Genomic DNA, 19,432 nt, shown 5'->3' with positions numbered 1-19,432 from the left:
ATTCAACTTTGTTTCCTCAAAGTACCTCCCAGCTTGCAAAGTAACCCTGTCATAGAAGGCCACCAAATTTGTCAGGCACTGTTTGCCCTTGGCGAGGCCATGCTGGCTGTCGCCAATCACCTCTGTTTTCCAAGTGCCTTAGCATAACCAGGAGCATCTGCTCCATGATCTTGCCAGGCATGCAGATGAGACTGATTGGACTGTAGGTCCCCAGGCCTTCCTTTTTCCCTTTTTAAAAAATGGGGGATCCCCTTTTCCAGTCACTGGGAACTTCAGACTGCCATGACTCTTTCTGGAGTCTGAGTTGTTGACCTGACATTAATCCTGCACAGCTGCTTTACACAGCAAAAGGAATTTGTTACAGACAGCTGCTTTAAAACTAAAAGGAACCAATTAATAAGCAAGTGTATAATTTAGCAAAAACCTTACTAAATGCTTGAAGTCTTTCTTGACACAGTCACACATTAATTTTGATTAAGTTTTTTTATTCTGCAGAAAGTGCTGAATTATTTATCCAACTTCATTTCTCATGAAACAGGACTATAGCACTAGAGCATGAAGCCTAAGATATCAGAAAGTACAGGAGGAACCTAAATATAGCTCATAATGCTATACAGGTTATTGATAATTATGACTGCTGTGGAGTATAGGTGTATCCACCATGTAATCCTATTTAGAAACTATTGGCTGTCATTTAATCTTGGAAAGTCAAATTGAAATTATTTTATTAGAAAGCATATGCAGCAAATATGCTAAATCAGGGAGTAGGACATCCAGTTTAGGACTCTGGGGGAAGAATACAGCCACTGAAGTGTAGCTGCTAGAGGAAGCAATATATCTTGTTCAGCACAGAGTAATTAAATAGGATATATTGTATTATTCTGAAAGAAAATTTACATTACGTTTTACAAATAAGGTCCTGAAAATGAATTGCAAAGCATAAAGTTGTGGATTTAGAAAATTCAAGCAGAAAAGGTTAGGCTTCAGATGTTTATGTAGATCTCATATTGCAAATCTCAACAGTATTGCAATTTACTCTTTAAAAACAGATTAACAGATTCAAAACAGATCAACAGATCACTTAACTGAATCAAAATATAATCAGCCACATACCTGCCTCTTCTTAAAGGACAGTATTTAAGGTAGTGCCTCAGAAACATTCCCACGAGAAGAAAGGAAATATAAAAGTCTTTTTGAGGGCTAGGAGAAAGCAAACTGCGAAGGTATGATGGCACATTTCTGTGGAACTGAATGGGAAAAGTTTCTGAGGCACAACTGAACATTATCAAGGGCACCTTTTGGTTTCCCTTAAATGAAAATATCCCAGTTATTCAAGAAACCTGATTGTACTAGACAAAAAGAAATGATGTCAGAAAATATATTGGTTAATTGATACGGCATTCACCTTTTAGTATGGTAGAAAATTATCCATTCAATGCTTTGCCTCTTTAATAAGCAATGCATGTCATTTTGTTAAGGCAATTTATTTTCAGAAAAACAAAGGTAAAAAAGGAATAGCCTCTGGAATAACCTTCATTGTCACCATACTGCTGAACACATCACAAAAACGCAGATGATTAGTCATCTGAATGCAGTCGCAAACAGTAAAATTGAGATCAATGCTGTCAAAATAGCAAACCCTGTTTGCAATAACTTTAGAAAAGAGATGAACTTTAGAACTTTTTTTCTTTTGACTCAGTTTCAAAATTTCTGTCACTATTAAAATTACTCATTGTCCACTGTCTCCTTAAGTAAACTGTCAATCCAACTGGTGCTTATACGTATGATTCTCAATAACCCTGGTGAAAAAAGTGACCTACTGATGTGCATATTCCTTCCAGATGTTATAAGTTTCCCATAGCCTTCTTGATGTGAAAAAGTATAAGCAGATCTTATTGAACTTGTTAAGTGCACCTGATATACGTTTCTGATAATGGGCTGTTTCCTTCCAGCCCTTTGAGCCTCCACACCTGGCAGGAGACACACTTTTATTCGGATGTGAAAGTTTAGCAACTAAAAATTCTAAAATGCTAAAGCTGACTTCAGAACCTCCCTACATTTATATGGCTTTTGTAAATTAAAAACTAATATAAAAACCTTAGCCCTCTAATATAATGGAGAAATGAAAGCAGAGAAAATTGTTGAATGAAAGGGGAATATTTCTACTGACCTCACAAACAAAAATACCGAGAGACCAGTGATTATAGAAACATTCCCTTAAAATAGAGAGAAAACATTAAGACTTGATTTGTTTCTTGAAAGAATGTCAAAAAGCTTAAAGTCCAGCAACACCAGTGTTTTTAATGTACTTCTTGTACAAAAAAAGCATTAACCCCAAAATATAACTTTTAAATCATATTTCATAGTTTGCACATATGAAAGGGTAAATGATGATGCTTAAAAGATGTATTTTCCACAGAAATAAAATTTCATTAATTATGCCAAGTTTCACCTATTCCTTTGTGGGATGTGTAACAACAAAAAGGAAATCTTATACTATAAATGATCAGGTATGCCTTAATTTAATGTTGGATTTAAGTATATGCTAAAAAATCAAAATGTTGTAACAAGAATTATGGAAACAACAAAAGTCAAGAGAATGACAAGAGAATGACTAGCCAAACATCTATCTGGCACAGAGAATTATGAGCATTTCCTGTTGAAATTATTAGAAGTAGGAAAATAACATCTGTAGATCACATTAAAGTGACATTTTTATATTAACCTATTTACTATGAAAGCTTTGATATTTTTCTACACTCTTGAAAAAATAATCAGGTAAAGTTTAAAATTTGACATAATTAAACTATAATAATTTAAACTTAATAATTGTACAGTTTGGATTGTTATATATATGAACTGAATTTAGTTGATGTTTCTTCTTTGTCTACCTTCTCCCATTGTTCAACCACAAACCTGACTACAAAGATTTTCAAGTATGAGTATTTTTAATTAAGTTGTTTTACCTACTTGAAGTTCTAGAGGGCTTTTTTTTTTTTTACAGTAAGAATGTTAATGTCTGAATATAAATGAGTAAAATAGAGTGAATTCCAACCTTGCACTATTATAAAGACTAGTTTTATATTTGAGCAATTATAGGTATTTTTCTAAGATACTTCTTTTGTCACTTCCAACTATTTCAGATTAATACCAGCTGGTTCCAGCTGTCTTTGTTGGCGTAAACAAACATCTGAAATCATCATGAGTTGTTGCTTATCAATTCCAACCAATACTAGAAAAGTTCTTCCTCTTGCAGAAAGTGTCCAGCTGCTAAAAAAATACTGTGAAATGCATTCAGCCATCATCCAGCTTTATTAAAACACTTGTATGTCTTAATAAATACAGGATGGCTTCAAATACATGCATCCAATGATGCCACTACATCCTCAGCAAACCCTTCTGATCTCATACATGGGGCTTTATGGATTCCTAAAAGAACAGAGTTTCTGCCAATGTTTTAATAATGGCCAGAAAGAAAATCATACAATCAAAATTACAGAATCACAGAATCACAGAATCGTCTAGGTTGGAAGAGACCTCCAAGATCACCTAGTCCAACCTCTGACCTAACACTAACAAGTCCTTCACTAAACCATATCACTAAGCTCTACATCTAAACGTCTTTTAAAGACCTCCAGGGATGGTGACTCAACCACTTCCCTGGGCAGCCCATTCCAGTGCCTAACAACCCTTTCAGTAAAGAAGTTCTTCCTAATATCCAACCTAAACCTCCCCTGGCGCAACTTTAGCCCATTCCCCCTCATCCTGTCACCAGGCACGTGGGAGAATAGACCAACCCCTACCTCGCTACAGCCTCCTTTAAGGTACCTATAGAGAGCGATAAGGTCACCCTATTCAAATATATTAAATCACTTAACCCTCATAAATTATTTTGAGCACAACTGGAACGTTTCTGTAAATCTAAAAATAATATTACTTGATTCAAAACAATTCTCTTCCAAAACTTTTTAAGTAAGCTACATATACTGCATATATTACAATTAGTAAAAACAAAACATAACAAAAAAAAATATCTATGAAAGGGAAGTGACTTGACTATATGAAAAGTCTCTTTAATATGCACTGCAAATAATAATATACACAGATATGCTACTACAAATGAAAAAAAACAACATTTGATACCACTAACTGGTTTCCAAGACAATCTGCAAGTGAAACAAGATGAATAAATGAAACTAGGATTTTCATGGAATCATTCTATACAGGGGTTCCAATGTCATATTATATACATATAGCTTAAATTATATATGTATATATAAGGAAAGGAAGGAGAAGCCAAATCTCCAGTGCTAAGGAGCATGGAGCACCATGAATAAAAACCTATTTTAAAATAACAGAACAAAACAGACAAGATCAAAAAGTTAAGCAGGTCTCTATAAAGGTGCTAGAGTTACACAAGAAAAATGAGAAGGGAACTAAAATTACTCTTTTCAGAAAAAGAACATTGCTGCAAAGGCACACCTGAGACTTTACAGAAGGAAAACATGGGGATATGGTAAATAAAGCTTTGAAGTATATAGGGAAGACAAATACAGAGCTCAAGAACTGATCCTCTATACTAAAGTTTTGAGTTCATGGCCCCTTGGAAAACTATGCTGAAGGTAAGATTTTAGATACCATAAATGGTTCCGGTACTAAACAGCTAACTGAGAAACCCAGAAGTAGTAACCAATTCTTTAGTTTGTACTGAGCAATGTGCAGAAGCTGGTTCAAAATGTTACAACAGAAACTGCTCTAACATTCTTCTAAGACCCAAATGGAAAACTTGCTAAAGGCTGCTATGGAAAGGTCATTTAATTCTGACAGTTACACAAAGAGTAAGAATAAGCAGTTTTCACCGGGTGTTTGACTACATGCTAAACATTTTCTGTAATTTTATTCTATAGACTTCCATTTTATGCATGATCACAACTGAAGTCTAAACCCCAAATCCAAGCCCTTTCATTTTAAAATGCTATGTCTTCGATATCACACAATGCACAACTTATCAAGAATTTGACAGATTAAGGTATGCTCAAGGCAGACACAAACACGTCTTTAAACTTCTACAAATCTGAATCAACCCAGAACTCTAGAAAAACCCACACTCGTGTATCACATTGATTAAGATGAGGCAAGATAGCAAAAATACCCATGTGAAGCATACTGTTTTTTCTAGTGTTCATTAAAAGCTTTCCAATACCATGTAATTCTAGAAATTTAATTGCTGCAATTATTGAAAAACATCCCCTTCTACAGACACAGAAAGGGTCAGAACGCTAACGTATTTTCACAATTATTCATGCTTTCACACAATCCTTGAGTCTCTCTTTTCTGGAACCATGCCAACATCATTAGGAGTGGTTTCCTCTTCTAAAGTTACCACTGTATGGCTTTTGGAATGCACATTGTACAGTTCAGAGTTTTTCTTCAATTCCCCTACCTGGTTTCAGAAGTTAAATGTGGACAGAAAAAAAACACGCTTCAAGGTATTCAGGGAAGACTTGCTTCTTTTTTCATTCTTTCTACCTGCTAGATCAATCCACTTTAGTAACCAAAGCTACTTAATTGCTACTTAATTATTTCTTGTCTAATTACTTTTCAGTGTCTCACATGAGGAGATCCTAATCAGCATTTAATTTATCAGACACTAAATAAGTAGACTAGGACTCTTCAGCTGGAATAGAGGTGAGTATGGAGGAATGGTCTGTAAAATCATGATGAACTCAATGGCAAGAGCTAAGGAGCATTAAATGAAAGTAGCAGACAGCAGGTGCAACAGGGAAGGGAGTCTTAAATTGTAAAACTCCTTGCTACAGGATATTGTAAATGTCGGAAGACAAAGCCTTTGACAGGTATCAAAGAACCATATTTTGTTCATAAAGCCCTTCAGCCGCAAATTGCTGGAAGCAAGGAAAGTAACATGAGAAAGCATCATTACATGTTTCCCCTGGTTTTATGGTCTTCTATAGCTGTTTGCTCTCGGACACTTGAAAATAGGCTTCAGACAAGACAAGGTGACTGGTCTGACTACCGTGGCCATTTTTAAGGTCTAATAAAAGCTTCCAAGCAGGAGATGGAAGAAATAAATTACAGGACACAGATCAATGCCACTGCTTGCTTAGATACTATTCAATCATGCATACAAATCCTAAAAGAAAAAAAAAATCTAATAAATATTAAAAGGCTGACATTTTTTCTATTGGACATATAATGTCCAATAATGTCACTAATTAAATAAATTCAGAAATTGAGATTCTTTTGGCTTATCAACTAAGTTGGTGAAAAAGATTAGAGACCATAGTTCAAGTCATCATTCTCAATACCTCAGTAGACAAAATTTAGGATTTGTGGATTAAACAGCTCCAAATACAGTTTCCCATAAAACTGTCCCTTAGCAACATATTATTAACTTAAAACATGTTGTTTAACTTGCAAGGACTCCACTCTTGGCCCTCCTCACTGCTTCTTAAATCACCAACTTGTTTCCTGAAGAAAAAGGCTGACCGATCAAGCATTAGAAAAAGATACGAAATCTAGGTTGTGACTAAGAAAGTGCAAAACTCCAAGACAGCTCTTTAGCTTTATATGATTATATGACTACTATATGGCCACCCTTTGTGGTGGATGTACATAGTTGGGAGCAGTAATTTTGTCACTGCTTATCTACACACACCTTATAGCCACAAAGAGAAGCCCTGGGATTTACCATTAAACCAGGACATGCTGAAAGACAGCTGTCAGCTTATTAAGCTACCAAATAGACCATTTCAGACAATAGGTATAATTCCTGTAAATGGAAAACATTAGCCTATACTAAACCAAATTTGAAATGGAAGCCAGACATGTTCAAAGAGGGAATGGTTTCACATTAACATCTGTTTTCAGTGCTTACACAATCCCTCCAGTCCCAGTAGCTTAAGAAACTCCCTATGCAAGCTAATTTTTTATTATGATTATTTTTATATAATCAACTGTTTCTCTTTGCTCCTTCCACATCCTCTTCATTTTTTTCCTTTTCCACTGATGTCTCTAGAAGACCACTTCCCCATTCTTGACACCAAAATAGGTAAGAAATGCATCTTAATACTAACTATAAGTTTTGCTGGGTTTAGACGGCAACAGTAAAACTGTTAAAATAAGTAGAACTGTTACAGAACAATCTATTTTGTGAATATTTAGAGGAGTCCTATTCTGCTTTTTTTTTTTTTTCCTGCTTCAACACTATGCCATTGCAATATGGGGTTCTGACAGGACAAGGCTGGTAGCAGCAAGATGATAATGTAAACAAGCTGCTCAGACCATTATTAATCATAAAGTCATCTTACTACACAATTCTATGACTGCCCACCAATTAAAGGATTACATTAACTGTACAGTCTCACATAGCCATAGTATGTTAAAAGGGAACTTATAAGTATCTGATAATACTCTAAACTAAGAAATTGGGAAATTCAGCAGAACATCAAAACAACATTTAGTGCAATAATATTCTACTTTCTTGAAACATTAATTCTGATTAACTGAGATGTCCGCATGCAGATAAATGAAACTGAAACAAGGATATCCTCTCTTGTGTTCCATGACTGATGGTACAGTAGGGGTTCTGTCAGGTCCTGCAGACTGAGTAAAATAAGTACAATTGTGAAAAAAAAGTATTATCTTTATTCCATCTAACACCCAGCTATGAACAAAATAAACCAATGAAAGAAATATTCCAGCTAACAGCAGAAGATGCACCATCTGTTATTCAAAAACTCTCCTCAGAGCAGGATGAAAGGTGAGCTTTCAGGATGGCAGTTAATAGAGCTCAATGTGGTATTTAGTTCCTTGAAAAGGAAGTCCATGAAGAAATTCTACTCCTATCATCAGTTGCTACACAGGATGTACTCTACACTTAACTGACAGGCCATGAAAACAATGCTAGATAGTAACAGCTATCAGCCTCCCTCTTATACAACAGCTATACAACCTCCCTGAAATACAACCAAATTGTTCAAGTCCTTCAGTCATATCCTATTATCAGTACATCATGATGTGAACATTTTTAACTGTAACAGCAACCTTGCATTTCAGGGAAAAAAAAAAAAAAGAAAAAAATTTGGAGGGCATTGTGAAAGATGCACTTTTCTACAGATCTGAAAGCTGACCAAAGTTATAGGACAAAAAAGCTAGTAAATGCAAAGATAACATATTCCCATGAAACAGATAGAGTAGACAAAGCTGCACAAGCAAATTTAAACAATTGCCTTATCCTTTTGCTCTTTCCCAGGCATCTGCTTTTGGTCACTGATGAAGATAGGACTCTGGATTAGACAGACATTTGGTATGACTCAGTTTAAGTCCACCCCACGCAAACAAATTTGTTTCTTTATCACAGTTCTTTCCAAGTTCCAAATAGTGGTATAAAGGCTGGTCTGGTTTTTCTTCTCCCTCAGAAATGGATGAGTAATTCTTCAAATAACGAAGGTATAGTAGCATTTTTCTAAGTAAAAGTGTTGCTATAAATACAAATTCATTAATAAAACAGTATTTTTATTTCCAAATTTACCCTTACTTTTGATCATGCTGATGTCATTAGTTCCATCTCCTATTGCCAATGTGACTGCCTTCCTGTGTTTCCTAATCAGCTCTACAACTCATGCTTTTTTATAAACTAGTGACTCAACAGCACATCAGTTTTACACATACAGTCAAGTTCCAAAAATTATCGCCAAAGTGGTTTCAACAGCAGGATCCTGAAGGTTTCTGGTAAGTCAGCTGGTTTTGTAACTACAATAAGGAGAAGACATGATGTAGGTCATTCCTTGCATTTAATGAGTGGGATATCCTCTTTTGTAGCACACAAAGGCAAAGGAATTTTAAGCAACTGAAACATTTAGCAGAAAATCTCATTTCTACTCAGCATCATAACTCACCCTCTTACGTATATATAAACACATACATAGCATACATAATCTCAATACACACAATGAGATTATAAAACACATTTTCTTGTAAAAATATTTGATTTCACTTTTACCTACTAAATGCTAAAAGAAAACAACTCCCTAAAATTGGCTACTTGAGAAAAACATTGAGCTTTCCAGCTGACACTGAGGATTAAAAAGTAAACAAAAAGCATTAATAAATTGAACTATCAACTTAAAAAGCATTTAGTACAGGAATGTGCATTTCTCTAAGTCAGTACTTGGAAGCATGTCCTAGTGTTAACTTCTGCAATTATCATTGCCTAATGTTCAGCCATACCATCCAACAGTTGTATTTTGCTTTTATATTTAATGTTATAGCCAACCACATATGCAACCTAGTCAGGAACACAAATTCTGCACTTGCATATATATCTTAGAATTCAATTTATTGTGAAAACTGTTACATTCAAACTAATGTAAGGAGAAAATACTTCTGAAAATTAGGAATCACACAGAAGTTCCGGAGTGCTATAAATTTTTGGATACTGCATGAAAGTAAGGAAAGTGGGCATTGCAGACTCAAAAAGTCAGAACAGGTGAAGTCTAAAGCTACTAAACTTGTATCTTCTAAAGCAGCTATATTCTCATGAATGAAGCCTGAAGCTCTATTAAATTAGTAAGTCTAAAAACATTGATTTCTATTCAAGAGTTCAAATCTCAAATACATGAAAGCAATACAAGTTTGTTACTATGAGAGGAACCACATTTCTAATTAAAGCAAATTGTTTTGGCATTCCAGTAAAATACTGATATTTAGAAAATCTCCTGGAGGTAATTTAATGACATTAATTTGATGCAGTAATGATTTTAAGGTCAAGTTGTGATCTTCAACAAAATCAGGAAAAAGAGTTGTACTACATCTGCCTACTTGCATTTCAGTTAATTGGCACTGATCCTGTGCTACTCCTCTCATACAATAGCAGTAATGGTACATTTCTAAGAATGGCTAAGAAACATTTCTGACATCACCCTCTTCAGTAAAGATTTTTATTTTAAAAAGGCTGTACAGAATACTAATTTGGTTTCTTCTCCAAACAAATATAAAAACAAAAATGAGATATTGGGTTTTGGTTCGTTGATTTTTAAGCTTAGAGCTTTTATATTATGGAGTAAAGAGGAAAAACTTTTTTCATGGAACAGAACACATACTACTGAAGAGGGAATAAAAAAAGAAAACATGAGAAACCTACTTATCAGGCTATAATGATTTAACTGAGGTGTAAACATCAATGATGGCCTTGTCTGAAAATGAGCTCTGGATTGACTTTCACACTTCTTCCATAGAATAGTTGAGAAATGGGAAGTTCATCACTGTACCTACACAAGTGTTCTTTTGCTTTCTTTGAAGAAAAAAAGAGAGGGTAAGAAAGGAACACAGTCACTTAGCAATGACTGGAGGTGTCACCAGAAAGTGTTGCTACACATCTGCTCATCTTTAAATCTAAAGATATTTTTTAGTATTATTTACATATATATATATTTTGGGGGGTGGATTTCTGTTCTTGCTTTCTAAGCATTCTACAAAATCATGCTGGTACGCTTACATATCGTAGTCTTACTTAGAAGATCTCCCTGAATGGGACAGAAATAGGTAGCGGGTTTTGGCGGTGGTAGTGTTTTTTTGTTTTATTAACTGTCTTCCAAATGTCTTATTCCTATAACATAAAAGAAAAAGCGTTTTGTTATTTAAGGTTTTGTCACAATTTAGGACATTTGAGAGCGCTCAAGTATCTCATAACAGATCTTTATTAACCTAAATGGATATCCTATTTTCCCTTTTTTGCCCTTTTAGCTGTTAGCTAGAATGTAACTGTTAGCATTGGAATAACTAATACATTGTTTTATATAACTTATTTTATTTTAGGAAATACTTGATTTTCTTAAATTTTAATAATAGAGGTTTATTTTAAAATAAACTAGTCTCAGCACATCCGAATTCTAGAAATGGCCACAACACAATACAGATCTGAGTTTCATAGATCATGTCTTGATGTTTTATTCAAAAAAAAAACAAATTGTCTTCTTAACAAAAGGTGGCATAGTTACTGATTTAAAGAATAAGCTTGCACAAAAACAAACAGTGACAACAGTAAAAGCAGCAGTCAACAGCTCGGCAGTAATGAAAACAGTAACAACAGTCAAGAAACCTCAGAATAAGCGTTGGTAAGCAGAAGCAAGCCTATTCTTCTCCCCTCCATCCATACTCACCCCGGAGGTGGCCCACAGCAATGATGTAACTGCCACCCAAGGAAAGGCCGAATTCTGCTCGTTGAAGGCCACCTGGTGGTTGAATTTGTGATGGAGGATAACAAGTGCATTCCAGTTCAAAATCACCTGGGAGTAAAGACAACGTGCTAACAGGGAAACAAATTGACCTCTGCACATGAAGGTGTACAACTAGGCAAGCCTTGACACAAAATACAGCACTAAGGTTATTAACGGAAGGAGGAAACTACTTTGCAAAAAATCTGCATATTTCCACAGGCACAAGTTTTGTGTTGCAGTACAAGTTACTTAAGGAATTTCATATCCAAGATGTACACTCATTTATTAACAAGTTCAGTGTGTAAAAACAGTCTTTATGGCAACCCTAATCCAGTAGAAGTTACAACAGAATTACAAACATTATTAGAAGTTTCACACTGAATGAGGTAGGGAAGGGAATTAGTAACACCCAAGTCAGAAGTCACTTGTCCATTCAGAGTCTCTACAACCTCACTGATTCTAAACTTTTTTGGGGTTTCAGTAATACAAAAACTGTTTAAGTGATGCCTCAGGAATAATTAGTATGAATTCTGGATTTAAGCTCCATTCTTTTATATTTAGTATAAATGACTGAATCTCTCTTCTTTTTTCTTTAAAAGTTGCTCCTTCCAAAGAGGAGTGAAGTGCAAATCAGGCTAACTTACATGCGGAAGTATGACCACCCTCCAAAGCTGGTAATTCAGACATCTTAAAAACAGAAACTGTAGACAAGACATTAATGATTGCATTTAGAAAGAGGTAGAACTCAAACCTTATTTAGGCAATGACAAAGGCTGACAATTTTTGAAGCTGTCTTTGCATCACTAATATCCTTTTAATATAATCTTTGTAATTTTAAGGACCCTTGCAAAGAAGCAAATTTCAGGGCCATACGGACTTCAAGACACTTCAATACATATGTGCTTTTTTTTTTCCTTTTTTTTTTTTCCATGTATTTATAATAGCAGAAAGGGAAACTTTCTCCAGAAAGCAAAATAAGACAAGGTAAGTCTGCATAGATATACCTCAACTGACAACAGATACTCTTAGTAAAAGGAACTTGTTCTCCTCCAAAAGAAGAGCATTTATTTGGGATATTTGGTCTGGAAGGACAGAAAAAAAATGTTCTAATATTTACTTATCCATGTTCTTCATGTACTTCCCTCACCAGTTATTGTGAAAGTCTCCTCCATCACATCTGTCAGCTTGTGACGGGAATAATTGGTATTCATGACAGTCTGAGAGACATTGATGGCAGTTTAATTTAAGCTGATAGCAAATACAGTGTCCATTCACTTCTAAGGTAATTTATTATGATAATTAAATATAAATTCTCCAATATAGTTACACTGTTTTTGATACTTAAAGGCTGAAGGTGCCCTTTCATCCAAAGTACATAATCATTTATAGTACATCAGTTAAAGTACAACACTGAAATTAGGTTCCTCTTATAATACCCACTGTACAAGAAAGTACAAAAATGAAAATTTAAGAAATAACAGATTAAAACCTAGGTAACCTTACCATTTTGGACCCTTACAAGCCCCATTCATTCTCACAAAATACACTGTCATGACACAGATGGTTGGTTAGAATCACAAAAAAATAAATAAAATAAAATCTATGGAATCAGACTTACAATAAACTGCTTCATTTTTTAAATTTAGTGATTTAGAGTTTGCTATTAAAGTTTAATACACAATTCCAAACATGAGTTCCAAGAACATTCATCATAACCCAACATCACCATAATTTCCAGGAAATGTAAAACAAAACTTGTAATATTCAAAATGGCAAAATTAAATTTCATTTTATATCACGTATATTCTCTGAAGATACATTACAATCTTACTGAAAGAACTCAGCCCCCAGAAGCGCTGATGAGCAGCCTCTGAAAATATTATACATGCTTACATAGATATACCAACTAGACTGGTACCTTTCTCTGAAGAAACCTACATACAGCTCCATATGGCCATCAGCACAGTGTCAGATTTGCATTTTTTTAATCAAACAATGCTACAATAATAGCGATAACAATCATAATAAAAATGTTCAAGGAAAACTTCTGTTCACGTGCTTGATAACCTTTACATAGGAAGAATATTAACTTTGAAAAATCAGGAAATTCGTATTAGAACACAAGAAAAAAATTGCAACTTCAAACCTGAAATCATCGTTAAGCCATCAAAATAAAATTCTGATGCCCAAGTTCTGATGCCTAAGTGTTAGGAGAACCGTAAGAAATTATATTAAATATTTGGGAAAAGTCAAAACGATGTGCAATTAACGCAGTTCCACGTTACTGTTTCATGGCCAAAAGACTTATATTTTCCTTGCAATAAGCCCTGAGGTAATTTTGAACTTTAGTTAACACCTAGGAAAATAAGGATATAATTAGGTAAATATTGGCCAGTACACACAGATTTGTATACACATACTTCACTGCCAAATTACAAGACTTCCAAAAACATTTTAAGAAACAGTTGGGATGATTATCATCATCCTTCATATTGGTATTTCAAAGACTCACGTCATTACAACTGCACTGGGGAAGGTCCTAAGACAGACCAATGGAGTGAGAGATCCACAGATAACTATTAATACTGATATTCAAGAAATATGTTATGTGATAGGATTCAAAACTTGTACATATATTGTACTCTTCTGCATATGAGGAACTTTTATTAAGCAAAATAATGCATCATGTCTTAAAATTTTAGTGACTATTTCTTTAAGCTCATGGACATTTTCTTTGTTAAAATGCAAAAGCATTTTATGAAATGTTTTTCACCTTAAACACATCAACAAAACAAATTTGTGTGCTTCACCAGAATAGCTCGATCATTCCCTGTGTTCTGGTATAAAATATTACACAGGGAAAAAGGAGGAACATTAAGTCAAAAAAAATGATGGACTATGAAGTAACAAAGTTTGTAACCAAATAAATGAAATATTAAGGGAAAATTATCTGAGGAAAAAGTGGGGAGAAGGAAGAGAGAGGGATAAGGAGGAAAGAGACAGACTGAGTAACTACAAAAACAGGTGCACTCTGACTGAAAGAGGTTAAACAAACAAGTCTTCCCAGCCATCATCACCTAATTCAGTGTGTGCATGCATACTGCAAAATACGCGGTGGTTTCAGCAATACCGCTGGGTTGTTGCCTTATCCAGATGGCAGCTGTACCTCAGCCACACACACAAACATACATGCAACTGTTAAACTTGTAGAATAAGTATGGAAACTTAAGGTTTTAGCATCTAAGCAACTAGAAAAAAAATCAGATGTTTATGATTCCACTTATGCTTTTATAAAAAACATGTTGGCCTTCTGGAAAACATTAAAAGAAAGCCAAGAAAGCTCTATTACAGAGAGAAAAACAATAGTTATATTCATAACCAATGTTAAATATACATTATGATGGTTTAGTAACGTCACAGGCTTTTTTAAAATCATGAAATGGTTTGTATTAAATGAACATTTACACAATGTGAATTCATAAAAAAGAGAGAATTCACCCAGCTTCTCTAACTTCACACTATGTGAAATTCCCCAAAACAAAGAGTGAATACTTTTAATTACATTGAACTGAATAATTTGCATTCACATTCTGTGACTTGCACTGATTTTAAGCTGGGAATTCTAAGATATGGATTACTTGCACTCTAAACATTCTAAGTGTTTCAAGTATTAGCGTAAAACCTCACAACTCATATTATTTAAGTAGATTAAATTCTGTGATCAGCTGTGGGAACACAAAATACTTAGAACATTTGGCTATCTTTAGAGCAATAAAACATTCCAGTGTTGACTTAGGAAGTGCTCCTGCATTTAAGTGTCTGCTTACACTAAAAATAATATTCAAACCACGCAATTTTAAGCACCTAATTGAGATATCTTTTCATTGGAAAATAAATATGCTGAATGTTTATGCATATAGTTAAGTAATTTTCTGAATTAATATCTCAAGTAGAAACACTTACACCAAAACAGTTGGATGCCTAAAATATTCAAATAGACTGTCATCTGCCCCTTTACATTAAAGCTTTATCTGACCATCTGGATTTCTAATAGTAGGATATAAAAGAAAATGTTTGTTTTGCTTTAAAGGTTTGTTTTTTCCCCCAGGTCTAATTACAAATTTATCGTACATTCCGATAAAAATAGCCATTGCATAGGAACAGAAAAATAACCATCACACAGAAATAGTCCTACTGTACTTTTAGAAGAAAGAAGATATAATTATGAAAATATATATTTCAGCATTAGAGAGAAAGGATGTTAAGCATCCTTAACCGGAAACTTTGGTTTAAGCTTACTGTTCTTTCAAAGCAAATACTGAAGCTCAGACCACCATCAGTTTCTCTACAAACCCTGCTTTCACAAGTCTCTTATTTCTGTTCTTGGGTATTTCCTCCCTAGTTTTCCAATATTCTTCTTTCTGTTCTCTTCTTCCTTGTTGAAGGGAATTAGACAGTTTGTCTTGAATCACCATCATCTGTTTCTGTGTAATTGTCTTTTGCTCTGAACCTCAAAGTCAGAGGAAGAAAGCAAGAGAGCAAAAATTCTAGAAGACTGAAATAAACATCTTCATATGTTAATGAATATGAATTAACAGACTACTCTTATTTCTCTACTGACTACAATAGAAAGGATTTTATTATTTTAAACACTTACTTACCTATCTGAATTTTCAATAAAGTTGGAAACTTACCTATTGCTGAACTTTTTAAAAATACCTTCTGAAATCCATGGCAATTAAAGTTCAAAAAAGAACCACTTAATTATTAGTGTAGTCTTTACTTCAGCCTAATTAAGAGGTGTATCATCAGCAGCAATAAAATTACTCCTTCCAAAATGTTAAGCAGTTTCTTTTTGTTGTTGTTTCTAATTAGAACAAGCTGTATGAATAATGAAACTAAGATGGCCCACCTGAATTTTTTCAGTATATATAGCAGTATATAAAAGATTGCCTGCAGTTGACTTACGTGATGCAAAACCAAGACATCTTTCTTGAGTAGAAACAACATAATCTGAGCACTTCAGAGATCAACATCATAATAGCATATGGGGCCAGTACATGTTTGTAGGTTTTTATCCTCTAATCATGCCTTCCACATAACTTTTTAATAATGGTGTAAAACAATGGGTAGATAAATTATCTGAAATAGTGGTTTGTACTATGTGCTTAGCATGCAACATCACTGGCAAGAGCAGAAGAGTCATAAAAGATGTAAAGTTTTACATCCAACTGGAATTTACTAAGACAGCTCACCAAAATAAAAAAAAAAACTTTTCATAGAAGAGCTAATATTTTATTTACTATTCCACAGTAACTACTTAAATTTATTATAAATGATCTTGAAAGCTTAGAAAAACTAGCTGTAAAGTTTCTTATTAGTGAGTTTGAGAGTAAATGCTTATTACATAAGGACTATGTAACATAACTTTCTCATTTCTAAATATCATCCTATACCTCATTAATTTTCCAGCCAAGGCTATCACGTCATCTAAAAAAAAAAAAAAGTTATCAAAAATATGAAACAGAACTCAATTTTATGAATATACGGTTTGCGGGGTAATTTTCAGATTAAAGTAGACAAAGATGTAACAAGTACTTGCTGCAGCAAGATTAAAAGAACAAAATACAAGTAAAATTCAACATCAAACAGACACAATCCTATATGTGAGGCAGCTGGCAAAACAGCAGCCCTGATCAACTTTCTGTATATTGACGTTAATGGAGCACTTAAGCATTATCACATTTTGAGTAAGAATCACTGTTTTCTCTGGGAAAATATATTCTGTTTACCCAAATTGTTCATTGAGTGTTGTAGCCAGAACTTCAGCAGGTAGGTTTTGTTTGGAGTAATTCATTTTATAATCCAAATCTATGAAGTAACTGTGACCAAGACAAATGATTTCCACTCAGAGTAAAACACAAAAACAGTCTTCAAAAAACTTAACTACTTTGGAAAAAATCCAGGTCAAAATAGTAACTGTATTTGTGCTTAGAGTTTAGTACAAAAGGTGTGAACATCACAAGAACGTTAAGCACAATCCTTAAAAGATTTTTCTAGAAGTACAACAAACTGATTTTTCAATCTCTGAAGCAAATTGAGATTATATATAATCAAACTTAAAAAAAAAAAATACAGATTTTGAAATGCCAATTGTTTCCGTACTGCCTTAGGAGAGGCAATAGAAGCTTCTGTAATTTATTAACTCTTCAAATATTCATAGCATTCTCTGCACTGATATAAATCATGCAGAAGCCTGATTTATCAGGTGCACCTTCCAAAAAATCATGCGTATACAGAGAACTAGGTATCTGCACTACTATGACCACTTATCCTCTGCTCAGGGCATGAAACTGTTGACTCACAGGTGTTTTACATTACACTCAAAATGCAAAACATGCATATGTAAGGAGTTGAAAGATTAATGAGAAGTAGAATTTGTTGTTTCAGGATTTTTTAAAAAACAACCTGTAAAACTAATCATACCAACACCAATCTATTTCAACAAAACCTTGAAGTAGCATATCTCCATTATTCAGAGAGTGCCTACTACCTTCCCAAATGAGAGCTCCTATGGATTTACCTAACTTCTTGTTAGGAGTTTCACTCACAACTCTCCTCTTTTCAGGGAAAAGAGAACCCTCATCACTAACATTCAATATGGACAGGGTGCAGTAACATTTTTTTTTTTTTTTTTTGACACCGAGCATCAGACTCTGGAATAACATTTCCCTCTATGCAGAGCACAAGCAAACCTTTACTTATGATAAAAATCAAGTTAGACTAACATCTATGAAGTGACATTCTGTAGATACATATATAATTGTTAAAATGATTTTAACAGTGGTGGTGCAGTCAGCCTTCACTGAAATCAGAGCCACAGCATGCCAGGCATTTTACAAAGGCGTAGCAAAAAATTTAGCAATACAAATATACAAGTGGGAAGCAGGTAAACAAAAGTCAGAGCTAGAAGATATTGCTGGATGTGACACAAGTTCTGCCAGGATGAGCTACATTAAAACTTTAGATTGCTTGTCAAAAATGAAGGAATCAATATTGATGTTAATCTTATTGTATGAAGTTACTGTCCTGTAACAGAATTGTTGTGGCAGTCATCACATTTCAGCTGTTGGGGGCTCAAACACAAGCTGAGTCTACGCAGAGGAGAGAAAAGGCAATATTCAAAACAACTTTGGGCACCTGAATTGAACACGCAGGTTCTTCAAGCTACAGCTACAGCCGTTAGAGACAAGTCAGACAAGTGAGACTTCTCTGAATCACTTGTTAGAGGACCTTACAATTTATCTTCACTGACTTCAGGGGAAAACTGGGGAGACTTCCTAGCCTAGTTTTAGCTAATTACATCAGGTGCCAAACTTGACTCATGTGAATACCTCCAAGGCTGCTTGCATTGGTTGGCTCAGAGAAGCAAAACAGCCTTCTGCACTACAAATAAAGACCTATAATTAAATCCACAGATAATAAAATAGACTAAAACAGAAAACTGGCCAGTAAGATCCATATCTTTCCTTTAAAGAAAGATCACACATAGGAAAGAACATGACTCATTACTCTTTAGAGCTAAGGTTCCAGGTTCACCCGATAAGAATTGTTTTCCCCTCCCTATAGAGGGACATCACTGTAAAGCTATCACAGTAAAAAGCTATCATAGTAAACAAACAAATCTGCTCTTAGGATCAAGTGTAGGGCATTAAGAGTGGAAGGATGCTACCTATCCTTTGAAACATTCACCTATCAAGCATTTCCTTAAAACCTTGTCACCGTTAAATACTTTGATTTTCAAAAAAATAGGAAGGGAGGAGAGAAAAAAAAATCATATTTCCAGTCTTTGCATGGGATGGAGCTTCTATAAGCCAGGCTGTATTTTCAGTGGCATTACGACAGAATATTTTTTTATTTCTGTAAATGTTTTGGCAAAAATAGAAATGATCCTCTGGCTAAATGTTGTATACTGCAGACAGAAAACTGTGGCTCATGAGAAGTACAGCGCATGTTTAACCATGGAACACAGCTTGTGTTTATTTAAAGAGTGTATTGGAATGCCAATGATTCTTTTCAGCTGTCCCATTGCTTTTTTCCCCCCTCAACTTTTGTTTAATTTTTTCCATGGACGTAATTAGGCAATGCTCAAATTTGGAAAAACCAGCAAACATACAGTACTGTGAGGCAGATGG

The 19,432-nt window shown here is 34.5% G+C and overlaps 1 protein-coding gene across 1 annotated transcript in view; it reads right to left on the bottom strand.

The window, feature by feature from the left end:
- FAM227B (family with sequence similarity 227 member B) overlaps positions 1-19,432 on the bottom strand; it is a 233,305-nt gene that overhangs the window by 177,054 nt on the left and 36,819 nt on the right. Inside the window, exons 3-4 of the mRNA XM_080607961.1 lie at positions 11,181-11,306; positions 8,558-10,627 (exon numbers count right to left, since the gene is read on the bottom strand). The gene's annotated coding sequence lies outside the window, so the exon portion shown is untranslated. The remainder of the gene's footprint in view (positions 1-8,557; positions 10,628-11,180; positions 11,307-19,432) is intronic.

Source organism: Anser brachyrhynchus (genome assembly GCF_964034855.1).
Source record: "Anser brachyrhynchus genome assembly, chromosome: 11".
In the NCBI taxonomy this organism is placed as follows: Eukaryota; Metazoa; Chordata; class Aves; order Anseriformes; family Anatidae; genus Anser; species Anser brachyrhynchus.
This window is presented reverse-complemented; position numbering and strand designations above follow the sequence as displayed.